A 15,109-nucleotide genomic window follows, 5' to 3' on the forward strand; every position below is an offset into this window, starting at 1 on the left:
GCTTAGGAGAAAAAAGAGGGTTTATAATCTTTGGAAAAGAGGGTGAGCCACTCAGGGGGACTATAAGGATGTTGCGAGGCGGTGCAGGGACAAAATCAGAAAGGCCAAAGCTCATCTGGAACTCAATCTGGCTACTGCTGTTAAAGACAACAAAAATGTTTTGATAAATACATCAGTATAAAAAGGAGGACTAAGGAGAATCTCCACCCTTTACTGGATGTGGGGGGAAACTTAGTAATCAGAGATGAGGAAAAAGCTGAGGTGCTTAACGCCTTCTTTGCCTCAGTCTTTAACAGCAAAACCAGTTGTTCTCTGGATGCCCAGTACCCTGAGCTGGTGGAAGGGGATGAGGAGCAGAATGTCGCCCCCACAATCCACGAGGAAATGGTTGGCGACCTGCTACAGCATTTGGATGTACGCAAGTCGATGGGGCCGGATGGGATCCACCCGAGGGTACTGAGAGAACTGGCGGAGGAGCTGGCCAAGCCGCTTTCCATCATTTATTGTCAGTCCTGGTTATCAGGGGAGGTCCCACTTGACTGGCGGCTAGCAAACGTGATGCCCATCTACAAGAAGGGCCGGAGGGTAGACCCGGGGAACTATAGGCCTGTTAGTTTGACCTCAGTGCCAGGGAAGCTCATGGAGCAGATTATCTTGGCTGTCATCATGCGGCAGTTGCAGGGCAAGCAGGCGATCAGGCCCAGTCAGCATGGGTTTATGAAGGGCAGGTCCTGCTTGATGAACCTGATCTCCTTTTATGACAAGGTGACACACTTAGTGGATGAGGGAAAGGCTGTGGATGTGGTCTACCTTGACTTCAGTAAGGCATTTGACACTGTTCCCCACAGCATTCTCCTCAGGAAACTGGCTGCTCATGGCTTGGACTGGCATATGCTTCGTTGGGTTAAGAGCTAGCTGGGTGGCCGGGCCCAGAGTGTTGTGGTGAATGGAGTCAAATCCAGTTGGAGGTCGGTCACTAGTGGAGTCCCCCAGGGCTCGGTACTGGGGCCAGTTCTCTTTAACATCTTCATCGATGATCTGGACGAGGGGATCGACTGCACCCTCAGCAAGTTTGCAGACGACATCAACTTAGGTGCGTGTCGATCTGCTCGAGGGTAGGAAGGCTCTGCAGGAGGATCTGGATAGGCTGGACCAATGGGCCGAGGCCAGCGGTATGAAGTTCAACAAGGCCAAGTGCTGGGTCCTGCACCTGGGGCACAACAACCCCAAACAGCGCTCCAGGCTGGGAGATGAGTGGTTCGAAAGCTGCCTGTCAGAGAAGGACCTGGGAGTATTGGCTGACAGTCGGCTGAATATGAGCCAGCAGTGTGCTCAGGCGGCCAAGAAGGCCAACAGCATCCTGGCTTGTATCAGAAACAGTGTGGCCAGCAGGTCCAGGGAAGTGATTGTCCCCCTGTACTCGGCTCTGGTGAGGCCGCACCTCGAGTACCGTGTTCAGTTTTGGGCCCCTCACTACAAGAAGGACATGGAGGTGCTTGAGCGAGTCCAGAGAAGGGCTACGAAGCTGGTGAAGGGTCTGGAGAACAACTCTTACGAGGAGCGGCTGAGGGAGCTGGGACTGTTTAGCCTGGAGAAGAGGAGGCTCAGGGGCGACCTTATTGCACTCTACAGGTACCTGAAAGGAGGCTGTAGTGAGGTGGGGGTTGGTCTATTCTCCCACGTGCCTGGTGACAGGACGAGGGGGAATGGGCTAAAGTTGCGCCAGGGGAGGTTTAGGTTGGATATTAGGAAGAACTTCTTTACTGAACGGGTTGTTAGTCACTGGAATAGGCTGCCCAGGGAAGTGGTTGAGTCACCATCCCTGGAGGTCTTTAAAAGACGTTTAGATGTAGAGCTTAGGGATATGGTTTAGTGGAAGATTTGTTAGCGTTAGGTAGGAGGTTGGACTCGGTGATCTTGGAGGTCTCTTCCAACCTAGACTATTCTGTGATTCTGTGATTCTGTTAAGGAGCAGTTATGCTCTCCTGGCGTGGTACTTTCAGGGTCTGCACTACGCGTTAAGCTACAAACCTGCTTAACTGGAGCAGAAGGTTGCATTTTATTTAACAGATGATTAACCCTTTCCAGCAATTGTTTAAGATGAGTATTCTCATTCAAAAGTTTAGCAACTCTGATTCCTAATGTTCTTCCTGTGTCCCTTTCAAAGGCTAATTATGACATTTTCCAATTTTAAAGCTGTATATTCCCCATCAGAAATTAGTTTGGGAGCAGGAATTTACTTAGCTTCTTGTTGAGTGCAAGACAAACAGGCTCCTAATACTGCACAAATTACGCGTTCACCTTTTTTCACTCCAGTCTTTTGCACAGCCTGACACTGCTTAATGTGTTCTACCACTGTCTCTCCATCTTTCTAAAATTTTTGAGCCCACTCCTTCCCAGCCTGGGAAGGGCCACATTTGTATTTTTGCAGCAGTTTATCCATGGCAATCCTGCCAAATACACCAATTTCTCTGTTGCGTTAAAGGTGACTGCAATTTATTAAAGCAAAAGGTACACAGGTTCTTTGGATTGCCGGTGATAAATTCACTGTCTGCAAAGCACATACAAATACCAAAACTATGAGTAACACAGCCTGGCTATAAACACGTTAAAAGGTATAAAGCGACTCTATAGAGATTTCTAAGTTTCCTGGGGAGGCACTTGGTATAGCCAAGTGTTCAAATCGTACCCAAAGGCATCCCAATGGGGGAGGAAGAGAGGCTCAGCCCATCAACTGATCCCAAAAGTCAGAAGGTATCCTTCACAATAGTATCTTCCCTAACAACCTTTCTCTCTTAAGCCAATTTATATTATTTTCTATCTTTTAGGCGGAGCTTGAGTGACTCTAGTCATAGATATCTTGGTTATGATTGGTGCAAAGTTTTCTCACTTTTGTTTAAAAGTATAGTTTCAGAGAAATTCAGAGAGCATGCTCAGTGAGGGGTGGTCACACCTTGGAGGTGGGTAGCTTTTGGGATGGAGATGTGTTTTGGTATTATAATGATATTATAATGAGCAAAAGTACACTAGAGTACAGCATTTGTCAAAACATAACAGGTTGTTGGCTCAGGGTAGCAAAAAGTGCAGCTTATCAGTCTCAGTGTGCACAAGAACAATCGAGTCCCTACCTGGTCACAGAGCCTAGCCGTGGTGTCTCTACTCCGCTCCACACTCCGTACTGTTCCTCTTAGAGTCAGCACACCAAGTTCCCCCAGTGTGATTAACATCTAAGGTTGGAGGCCTAGGGAACTTCTATGTAGTGCAGCTACACTCCACCCTGGAAGCTTCTTCAGTCCTTTCAAAACCTTTTCTTTACAATGTGAATATCAGTTTAATTTCCAAGTCACCTCAGGCAATTATTTCACACATGTTTAAGGCATACAAGTAGAAAGACTTCATTACTGATACAGCAGTTTTCTCTTCAAAAAAACCAAACATTTTTATCCTCTAAAATTTAGACAACAAAATGGCATATTTCAAAACATTGTGCCAAAATAAACTATACCAACATTTGAACGTTTGTTCAAAGAAAAAAAAAAGATGTATTGAATAACCCCCCTTATTTAAACTAATAAAAAGGAAAAAGAAAAACACACTACATCTTTGGCCCAAAATTGTTAGATGTCACCTTATTAAAAAAGGTTTTTCCTAAAAAAGTTAAACATGGACAAAAGCTCATCTTGATAAATATTTTTGCTTTAGTTTAAAATTGTGAATTACTTACTATTAAAAGTATTGCAATTCAAAAATATCTTGAAGAAGAATATCTATAGAAGCTGTACTATAAGTGTATGTGACATCACTGAGAGCAGTTGTGCTCATGGATTAATGCTACATAGTTTGCACAACCTTGTGGAAAACATATAATCAAAACAAATGCTTATTGCATAGATATACGTCTGCTGCTACAAAGCAAGAGCTGGTGACAAAAATATCTTTATGTCATTATGAAATGCAATGACTCCTGCTAGAGTACATTTAATATAAATGCAAACAAAACTTACTAGATTTAAAAACAATACCCTTGATGCTATGCACTGAGACAATACTCTGTAAATCAGTTTATTTTCCATGTAGTGGACAAATCCAGTCAGTTTAATTATTTTTCTGCCGGTGAATAGTAAATTCAAAGTACTTATTTCCCACAAGAATGTGTTCACTGTGGCATATTGGGTCTTGCAATAACCCATAAAGCTTTCAATTTAAAGGTTACTTCTAGGAATTTGGAACCGTAACATCAGGTCTTTTTGCCATTAATAACAATGACTACACTACAATAGCTAAAGAACAATCATGTGTGGAAGAAGTAGAACAGTTCAATTAAGGAAAAGAGTTTTAGTGTACTTCGCTCATTTTAGACAGCACTCTATATTGCTCTTTTTGCATACAAAGTGGATTTGAGGATTTCCATTGTAAGAAAGAAATGACAAGCAAAACTGTGTTAAGCTGCCCTTTTTTTTCCCAAGTCTATACTTGGACACTAAGACAGAAGCTTTGCAAGATATTGCAATTCTTTTTGTTTTTATTATTAATTGAGAAAGTCTGATTTGTTACATTGTCACACTGCTAGTCAGAAATGCTGCAGTGAGGAAGAAAGTCAATGCTGGGTCAACCCAAGTCCTCATTCTAAAACATTTGTTTACAAAGAAATTATAGCAATGTTCGACACACCCAACACAATGTTCCTTGCTTTCTTCAGAGAGAAGTCCCATCAATCTTCCTCTAATGAGGCATGTTACTACATAAAGATGGTTTTTAAACAATACATCCCCATATTTTCATGAGAACAAAACGAGCATCTACAGATGTTACAGAAATCTTCACACATCATCATCATCTGATGTATCACTGCTGCTTGTCTCAGAATCATCATTCTCCAGAGCAGGTTGGAAAGTGCTATTTTTCCAGGGGCTAAATTTAAAATCACAGATAAGGCCATTTTTCAAAATGCCGTTTTTCCGAAGGCCGTTTTTTTGTAACTGAAATGAAAAAAAAAAAAAAAAAAAGATTTAGAGAGAGAAAAACACAACAACCTGTTGCATTTCAACATCCTCTGTCTTCATCTATGGGCTACATTAGATCCACAGCACTACATGTTATATATACACACAAATGTAATCACCAGTGATATGACCCGCGGGAATGGTGTTAAGCTGAGGCAGGGGAAATTTAGGCTGGACATCAGGAAGAGGTTCTTCACTGAGAGGGTGGTCGCACACTGGAACAGGCTCCCCAGTGAAGTAGTCATTGCACCAAGCCTGTCTGAATTTAAGAAGCAATTGGACTGTGCACTTAGTCACATGGTCTAAAATTTTGGGTAGACCTGTGTGGTGCCAGGAGTTGGACTCGATCCTTATGGGTCCCTTCCAACTCGGGATATTCTATGATTCTATGAAATGAAAATTTACCTGAGAGCTTTCACTTCTGAACCAGCCACCTGCATCCAAGAACTTCCAATCATACTAAGCTAAGTGAACAAGAGTTTACTCTCTTCCCATCTACTTCCTCAGACATTTTGCCCCAGTGACTCCTCCCACGTGGTCTCTCCCATGATGCAGTCCATTTTTCTGCAGTTGTGGTGGTTTTACTCAGCTGGGAAGCTGAACTCCACCACAACGGCTCTCTCACTCCCCTTCCTCAAAGGGAAAGGGGAAGAAGATACAATGCAAAGGGCTCAAGGGTTGAGATAAGGACAGGGAGATCACTCAACAATTATAATCACAGGCAAAACAGACTCAGCATAGGGAGATTAATATAATTTATTACCTATCACTAGCTGGCTAGAACAGAGAGAAACTAAAAGCAAACTAAAAACACCTTCCCCCCATCCACCTTCTTCAACATCCTCCCCCCAAGCAGTGCTGGGGAATGGGGGTTGTGGTCAGTCCATAACACTTTGTTTCTGCTACTCATTCATGATCACTCTCTTCCCTTGCTCCAGCATGGGGTCCTTCCCACAGGATAAAGTCCTTCCCAAACTGATCCTATATGGGCTTCCACAGGCAGCAGCTCTTCAAGAACTGCTCCAATATGGGTCTGTATCATGGGGTTCATCCTTCAGAAGCAAACTGCTCCAACACGGGTCTCTCATGGGCAGCAGCTCCTGCCAGGTCACCTGCTCCTGCATGGGCTCCTCTCCACAGGCTACAGGTCTGGCACAGAGTCTGCTCCAGCAGGGGTTCTCCACAGGCCGCAGCTTCCTTCAGGCCAGCTTCACCTGCTGCTCAACCATGGGTTCCTCCACGGACTGCAGTGTAGAAATCTGTTCCGCTGTTGTACACCATGGGGGACAACCTGCTCCACCATGGTCCTCTCCCCAGGCCACAGAGGAACTTCTGCTTCAGCTCCTGGAGCAGCTCCTCCCCCTCCTTCTCCACTGACCTTGGTGTCTGCAGGGCTGTTTCTCACTCCTTGCTCTCCCAGCTGCTGTTACACAGCAGTTATTTTCCTCTTCTTAAATATGCTCTTACAGAGGTACAAACAACATCACTTATTGGCTTGGCTCTGGACAGCAGCAGGTCCCTTTTGGAGCTGGCTAGAACTGGCTCTTATCTAACATGGCACACACAGCTTCTGGACTCTTCTCACAGAGGCCACCACTACAACCCCCTGCTACCAAAACCTTTCCACATAAACCCAAGACAGCAGTCTACTACTTCAAAAAATAAAAATAAAAAATCAAGTGTAGATTGTGTGCTCAGACTCTGTTACTAGTGAATTATATGTTCCTTGATTTCCAGTGAAGAAAGCCAAGGAAGCTGCATAAAGACCTTGAAAGAAAATTCCCTTTCCTCAGGCTGAGCTGAGGAGCTAGAAGGCCTGTGCAATTCTGTAACCAGCAGTGCTGAAACTAATTAGAACCCATCCTCTCTTCTTTCTTTGATATGTTGAGAAGCCTCATCTAAAATAAGTACTGCTTCCCATATCTTTTTTAACCAGCTGTTTTTCAGAAAGGACAAGGAAGGCAAGGAGAGAAAAGAAAAAGGGTACTGAAATGGCATCATCCTTAACTATCAAAATTACTGGAGATCCTCCTTAAAAGATAGGCATTTAGGGTAGCCACTTGCAAGTTCATAATGGAACATCAACTTAACATTACCTGTTCACTAATGGCCTGGAATTCCCTCATCTCATCCTCTGTTAGTGGAGCACATGTTTCATCATTTTCACTCTCTTCCTGCCAGCCCATCTCCTTTAACAACCTTTAAAATAAAAAGGACAATATTAGGAATTTCTACACATACTCAGACATTTCAAGCTCTGCCTACGTGAATAGGTAAAGATGTGTAATATATGGATTAGTCCATAATTTGATTTTTAAACAAACTCTTATATAAAAGTAGGTTAAAAGCATAAGATACATAAAGCACAGAAGTTGAGAAGTTCTCAGGTCCTTCACAGCTGACCCTGTTTTTGCTACTACATTTAATTTAAAAGGCTGCAAAACCTTAGTAATACTTTATCTATAGGACACGTTCTTAATTTCAAGCAAATATCTGCACCATCACTTGCACACACCAAGTATTAAATTTCCTGCCATCAGGTTTCATGTACAAAACAGACCCTGCCCCCCTCTGTCAATCCAGTAAATGTACCAAAAAAAGCTAAGTTTCCTGTTGTATCGCTTCAAGATATTTATTAATCAATCAACAACATTCCCAGATATAGCATAAGCTGCCCGGTGTTTCAAATAGACTCTTATGGAAACCAGGCTAATAAGAACCTCAGTTTTTCCTATTGTTTCAATTGGATGGCTGCTCTCCAGAACTGCAGCAATAAAAAAAGCAAATTTATCTAAGAAGTTATCCAAGGTAAATGACTTCATGGATTCATCAAGGGAAAGTCCTGCCTTAGTAATTTGATCTCCTTCCATGATAAGGTCACCTGCTTGGTGGGTGAAGGGAAAGCATTGGACGTAATCATTCTGGATTTTTGTAAGGCCTTTCATACTTAGCCTCATGGCATCCTTCTGAACAAACTGTCCAATTATGAGATAAACAGGTTCATGCTATGCTGGGTGATGAACTGTCTGTCCTGGTTTCAGTTAGGACAGAGTTAATTTTCCTCCTAGTAGCTGGTAGAGTGCTATGTTTTGGATTAGGATGAGAAGAGTGCTATTAGTAGTACTATTATCATTATCATTATTATTGTTGTTATTATTATTTTCCTGTCTTAATAAACTGTCTTTATCTCAACTCACAGGCTTGACTTTCCTGTTTCTCTCCCCCATCCCAGAGAGGGAGGGGGGAAGGTGAGCAAATGGCTGTGTGGTTTTTAGCTGCTGGCCGGTTTAAACCACAACACTGTCTGAACAGTAGAGCTCAAAGGCTTGTAGTGAATGGGGCTACATGTAGCTGGTAGCCAGTCACTAGAGGCATTCCTCAGAGCACAATTGGGCCAGTCCTATTCAATGTTTTTATCAGTGATGTGGATACAGGAGTGGAATGCATCCTCAGCAAGTTTGCTGATGATACTAAACTGGGAAGTGCTGCTGACACCCTGGAGAGATGAGAGGCCTTGCAGAGTGATCTAGATAAGATTGGAGCATTGGGCGATCAGCAACAGCATGAAGTTCAACAAAGCTAAATGCCAAGTTCTACATCAGGGATGCAGTAATGCCAGACACTGGTACAGTCTGGAAGATGAGTAGCTTGAGAGCAGCTCAGCAGAAAGGAATCTGGGGTGGTGGTTGACAATAGGTTCAACGTGAGTCAGCAGTGTGCTCTGACAGCCAGGAGGGCAAACCACATTTTGGGATGCATTAAACACAGCATAGCCAGCCAGTCAAAAGAGGTGATTCTCCCACTATATTTAGTGTTGGTGTGGTCTCACCTTGAATAGTGAGCATAGTTCTGGGCTCCATAACATAAAAAGGACGTTAAGGTACTTGAAAGCATACAGCAGAGGGCTACAAAGCTGGTAAAAGGGCTGGAAAGCTGTGGCAGTGTACTCCTGGCCCCCCTTAACCTGACCCTTCACCTGTAACCCTGATTGGGTGATAACCATCAGTGACAACCATATTGAATGCATCTGGTCATGACAGTTAAACTAGGCTCAAGGTAGATTCAGGGGAGATAGATCTAATGGCTAATAGAGTATGCACCAACCAAATATGGCTGTTATTTTTATGTGCACTACAGGGACTTTATCCCCTTCTACAGTACGTAACAGGTTTGACTGGGGAGGTCTGGCTCGGTTGGCAGATCCCCTAGTGTTGACTAACCAGGTGGCCTTTGCCAAACATGCATCCCAATTTTGAATGTCTCAGCACCCATTGCCTTCAGTGTAGTCTTTAACAGTCTATCACACAGCCTCATGGATGCTGATGCATGATATGGGGATGTGATTTACCCACTCATGGCCATGCTCTTTGGCCAAGGTGTCTATGAGGCTGTTTTGGAAATGAGTCTGTGTACTCCTCTTGCTCCCCCCAAACCTGACCCTTCACCTGTAACCCTGCTCAGGTGATAACCATCAGTGGCGATTGTGATGAATGCTCCAGGTCATGATAGCCTAACCAGGCTCAAGGTATGTTCAGGGGAGATAAATCCAAGGACTAATGGATCATGCAACAACCAAATATGGCTGGTATGCAAATATGACTAGTAGTCAATCTTCTTACCCCATAAACAAGGGACAGACAAGAGCCTGCTAAGCTCTCCTGTACTGCAGCAACCTGCATGCCAAGATCTTCCCCCTTTAGCAGGTATGCCTCTCAAGGTTACTCCTCGAGGTCAAGAGATTCCTCACCTGGGACAGATACTTCGTAAGTGACTAATAGCTAGCTTGTTGAAACTTTGCAAGTAATTTGGTAAGCACACTGAAACTTTGTAATCTTAACTAAATGATATAAAGGAATGATTGTGCATATAAACTGATAAGTCTAGGATTGGGATATAATCCATTCGTATCTAGACTCCTCAGAGTTTGTATGGCAAAAGGGACTCCATTCTGAACCTCGTAACTCAATGTGAGGATCTCCCTGATACTCTGTCTAACCCTGTCCTCTATGCAGTAAATAATCACGTGACCATGCCATCATGAATCTTGTTAATGCCACATTTACCATTAGAGCTTTATTAAATTGCTGTCTCAAACACAGTTTATCTCTGCTAAATCACTATTTTCATCAAGAAATATTTTGCTGCTTCTCCCTTACAAGTGAAGTGAATAATTACTTTTGTGACAAAGGCATGTCCTATGAGGAAAGGCTGAGGACACTTGGGTTGTCTAGTTTGGAGAACAGAAGGCTAAGAAGTGACCCCATTGCTTTCTACAACTTCTTGAGAAGGGGAAGTGGAGGGAGGTGCCGGTCTCTTCCCCCTAGTAAACAAAGACAGGACATATGGGAAGCGCACAAAACTGTGCCAGGGGAGGTTCAGACTGGACATGAGGAAAATTTACTTGACTGTGAGGGTGGTCAAAAACTGGAACAGGCTTCCTAGCAAGACAGTTGATGCCCCAAGCCTGCCAGCATTCGAGACGTTTGGATAATGCCCTCATTAATATGCTTTAACTCTTGGTAAGACCTGAAGTGGTCAAGCAATTGGACTAGATGATCTTGGAAGGTCCCTTCCAACTGAACTATTCTATTCTAAACACTTGAGTACCACTCGCCAAGGTGATCAGCTGCAGTGCAGGCAAGTTCTGCAGAGGAACAAGGAATGACGGTGTGCAGGGGAGTTCCTGCAAGGCCTCGTGAGAGCATCTAATGAGGCTTAGGCGGGGCCAGGAGAAGTAGCAGCCAGTCCCACATGTACAAAAGCATCACCAATGGAGCACCATCAACCAGGAGCAGGCTTAAGAATGGAGGCAAACAGGGCGTGGTGCATCAGCTAGCGAGTGGTGGGGCAGTTTGCACAGAAGGGCACTGTCACTGCCACTTCCAACAGCGATCATAACCTGCTGTCTTGGGTTTACGTAGCAAGGGCTTGGTAGCAGGGGAGCTGCAAGGGTGGCCTCTGTAAGAAGAGTCCAAAAGATGCCCCATATTAGAGAAGAGCCAGTTCCAGCCAGCTCCAAAAGGGACCCACCACTGGCCAGAGTCAAGTCAATAGGTGATGTTGGCTGTGCCTCTCTAAGAACATATTTAAGAAAGGGGAAAAAAAAAAAAAGAAAAAAGAAAAAAAAAAACTGCTGTGCAATGGCAGCTGGGATAGCAAGGAGTGAGAAACAGCCCTGCAGACACCAAGGTCAGTGAAGAAGGAGAGGGAGGAGGTGCTCCAGAGCAGAAGTCCCCCTGCAGCCCATGGTGTATGACGGCGGAGCAGGTCTCCATGCTGCAGCCCGTGGAAGGAGCCCATTGTGGAGCAGGTGGACCTGACCTGAAGGAGGCTGCAGCCCATGGAGAGCCCTGCAGGAGCAGGCTCCAGGCCAGACCTGTAGCCTGTGGAGAGGAGCCCATGCAGGAGCAGGTGATCTGGTGGGAGCTTCCACCTGTGGAGGACCCATGTTGGAGCAGTTTGCTCCTGAAGGGTGGATCCTGTGATACAGACCCATATTGGAGCAGTTCTTGAAGAGCTGCTGCCTGCGGGAAGCCCATATAGGATCAGTTTGGGAAGGACTGCATCCCATGGGAGGGACCCCATGTTGGGGAAGGGGAAGAGTGACCATGAAGGAGTGGCAGAGATGAAGCATTATGGACTGACCGCAACCTCCATTCCCCATGTTGCTGCTTGGGGGAAGGACACAGAAGAGGGTGGATAGGGTGGGGGGTGGTGGTGGTGCTTTTAGTTTGCTTTTAGTTTCTCTCTGTTCTGGCCTGCTAGTGATAGGCAATAAATTATATTAATCTCCCTATGCTGAGTCTGTTTTGCCTGTAATGATAATTGTTGAGTGATCTCCCTGTCCTTATCTCAACCCTTGCACCCTTTTCATCATATTTTCTCACCTTTTCCTTTGAGGAGTGGGAACAAGAAAACAGTTGTAGTGGAGTTCAGCTGCATAGCAGGGTTAAACTACCACACCTATGTGCAAGGAACTCTAGTCATAGCATACACCCTTTGCGTTCCCTCTAGCCTCTCCAGTCACAGGAATTGATGCAGCTACCCCAACAGAGCTCCCCTGGCAACATGCAGCCATCCACGTCTCAGACTGCAGAGCACGCCCAAGTTTTCTGTCAGTGATGGCAGCAGTGAGTATACATGTGTAGAGGTATGCCCAGGTAGAACTGCTCAGCCTGGTGACAGAGCTTCAGGAGGAGGTGGGCAGGCTGAAGAGCAGCAGGGAGTCAGAGGAGATCGACTGGTGGAATCATACTTCACCATGCCTGAGACAGGCATGTGGGCCAGCCACAACACAAGAAACAAAGGATCCCCCTTACCCTCTCACCACCAGGCAAAAGGAGGAGAAGTAAGAGACGGGGGGGGGGGGGGGGGGGGGGTGTTCTTATACAACAACTATGAGGCTCTGGAACATGACTGACTGCAGTGGGTTTATGTGGCAAGGTTTTGGTAGCAGGGGGCCATAGGGGTGGCTTCTGTGAGAAGGAACTAGAAGCTGCCCCAAGTTTGGTAAGGGCCCCACTGCTGACCAGAGCCAAGCCAATAAGTGATGTTGTTTGTGCCTCTGTGAGAGCATATTTAAGACAGGGAAAAAAAACGCTGTGCTATACAGAAGCTGGGAGAGTGAGAGGAGTGAGGAACAGCCTTGCAGGCTCCAAGGTCAGTGAACAAGGAGGGGGAGAGGTGCTCCAGGCGCCGGAACAGAAATCCCCTGCGGCCTGTGATGAGGACCATGGTGAAGCAGGATGTCCCCCTGCAGCCCATGGAGTACCACGGTGGAGCAGGGTTCCACGCTGCAGCCTGTGGAAGAGACCACGGTGGAGCAGGTGGACCTGCACCGACGGAGGCTGCGGCCTGTGGAAGACCCCTGCCGGAGCAGATTCTGGGCCAGACCTGTAGCCCATCGATAGGAGACCATGCAGGAGCAGGTCACCTGGCAGGAGCTGCTGCCCGTGGGGGACCCAGGTTGGAGCAGTTCGCTCCTGAAGGATGGACCCTGTGGTATGGACCCATATCTGGAGCAGTTCTTTAAGAGCTGCTGCCTGTGGGCAGCCCACACCGAATCAGTTCGGCAAGGACTGCATCCCATGGGAGGGACCCCACAGCACAGGGGACGAGAGTGACCGAGAAGGAGCAGCGGAGAAGAAGCGCTATAGACTGACCATAACTCCCATTCCCCCGTGCCGCTTGGGGGAAAGAGGTGGAGGTTTATTTCCTTTGTTTCTCTCTTCTCTAGCTTGTTAGTAATAAGCAATAAATCTTACTATCTCCCTATGCTGAGTCTGCTTTGCCCATCACAATAATTACTGTGCGATCTCCTCATCCTTATCTCAACCCTTGAGCCCTTTTCATTGTATTTTCTCCCGGTTCCTTTTTGAGGAGGGGGAGTGAGAGAGCAGTTGTGGTGGAGCTCGGCTGCCCACCCGAGTAAAACCACCATACTGACAGACAAACAACGATGTGGATGAAGGTCCAATGAGGTTCGTTGCCTAGGGCAAGTCAGCCTCTATCCCCTGTATCACAACAGGCTCCATCAAGAAGAAGAAAAAAAAGAAAGCGCTATTGTCATAGGTGAGTCCTCCTCCTTTCTGTGGGGAACAGAGGGCCCAATATATTGACCCAACCCATAGGGAAGTCTACTGCCTCCCTGAGGCCCAGGTAAGAGACATTGCTAGAAAAGTCGCTTACCTGTTATGGCCATCTGATTGTTACCTTTTATTGGTTTTATATGCTGGCAGGAATGAAGTAGCAAAGAGAAGTGCAAGGGCAATCAAAAGGGACTTCAAGGTCTTGGGGTAACTGGTTAAGTGTAATATTTTCCTCTGTCCTTCCAGTAGCAGGGAACAATACTGAAAGGAATAGGCAGACCCAGCTGATCAATATATGGCTCCGAGGCTGGTAGCATCAGCAGAATTTAGGGTTGCTCAATCAAGGGATGGTCTACACAACACCAGGCCTGCTGGCACCTGATAGGATGCACCTTTTTCAGAGGGGGAAAAATGATTTTTGCCCAGGAGTTAGCAGGGCTGATTGACAGGGCTTTAAACTAGATTTGAGGGGGGAAAGGGGCAAAAATGGGCCTGTCAGCGATAAGCTATGGGACTGCACACCAACCTTGAGGGACTGCGTGCTAGCAAGACCCTTTGGTCTGCTCCATGAGGGGCTGGGTTCAGTGAATCACATCTGAAATGTTTCTACACAAACGCATGCAGCATGAGGAAAAAGCAAGAGGAGCTAGAAGCCTTGGCCCGGTCCCAGAGCTATGACACCATTGGCATAAGCAAAACCTGGTGGGAAGAGACCTGTGACTGGTGTGTTACGATGAACGGTTACGGGCTCTTCAGAAGGGATAGGCAGGGAAGGTGAGGCAGAGGGGTGGCACTGTATGTAAGGGAGGCACTGGACTGTACGGAGCTTGCAGTCATCGACAGTGTGGTTGAGAGCCTCTGGGTAAGGATTAAGGGACAAGCAAATAAAGGGGATGTCGTTGCAGGAGTCTACTGTAGGCCACCCAGCCAGGATGACAACACTGATGAACTATTCTTTAAGGAACTGAGAGATACCTCTTAGATCAGCTGCCCTTGCCCTTATGGGGGACTTCAACCTGCCAGATGTCAACTGGGAATATCACATAGCTGAGACAAAGAGGTCCAGGAGATTCCTGAAGTACCTTGATAACTTCTTGGTACAGGTACAAAGAGAGCCGACTAGGAAAGGTACCCTCCTAGACCTGTTGCTTGTAAACAGGGAGGGTCTGGTTAGTGAAGTGGTGATAGGTGGCCACCTTGGCAATAGTGAAGATTAGAAGAAGACTACATTAGAAGAAGAAGACCAGTAAAACCGCTGTCTTGGACTTCCGAAGGGCTGACTTTGAGCTGTTCAGGACACTGGTTGGCAGAGTCCCTTGGGAGGCGGTTCTGAAGGACAGAGGAGCCCAGGAAGGCTGGCCGCTCTTCAAGAAAGAATCTCAATGGCTCAGGAGCGGTCTGTCCCCACATGCCCAAAGACGAGCCAGTGTGGAAGAAGACTGGCCTGGCTGAACAGAGAGCTGTGGCTCGAGCTTAGGAGAAAAAAGAGGGTTTATAATCTTTGGAAAAGAGGGTGAG

General features: G+C 46.1%; 1 long non-coding RNA gene across 1 annotated transcript; it reads right to left on the reverse strand.

Annotated features, from left to right (window-relative positions):
* Positions 1 to 3,306: 3,306 nt before the first annotated feature.
* Positions 3,307 to 7,228, reverse strand: LOC118159226. The gene is made up of 2 exons (XR_004747051.1): positions 7,100 to 7,228; positions 3,307 to 4,979 (listed from the first exon to the last, which is right to left on the reverse strand). It is a non-coding gene; the product is annotated as an uncharacterized LOC118159226 (long non-coding RNA).
* Positions 7,229 to 15,109: the final 7,881 nt, after the last annotated feature.

Source organism: Oxyura jamaicensis, unplaced genomic scaffold (genome assembly GCF_011077185.1).
Source record: "Oxyura jamaicensis isolate SHBP4307 breed ruddy duck unplaced genomic scaffold, BPBGC_Ojam_1.0 oxyUn_random_OJ68852, whole genome shotgun sequence".
Taxonomy (NCBI): Eukaryota; Metazoa; Chordata; class Aves; order Anseriformes; family Anatidae; genus Oxyura; species Oxyura jamaicensis.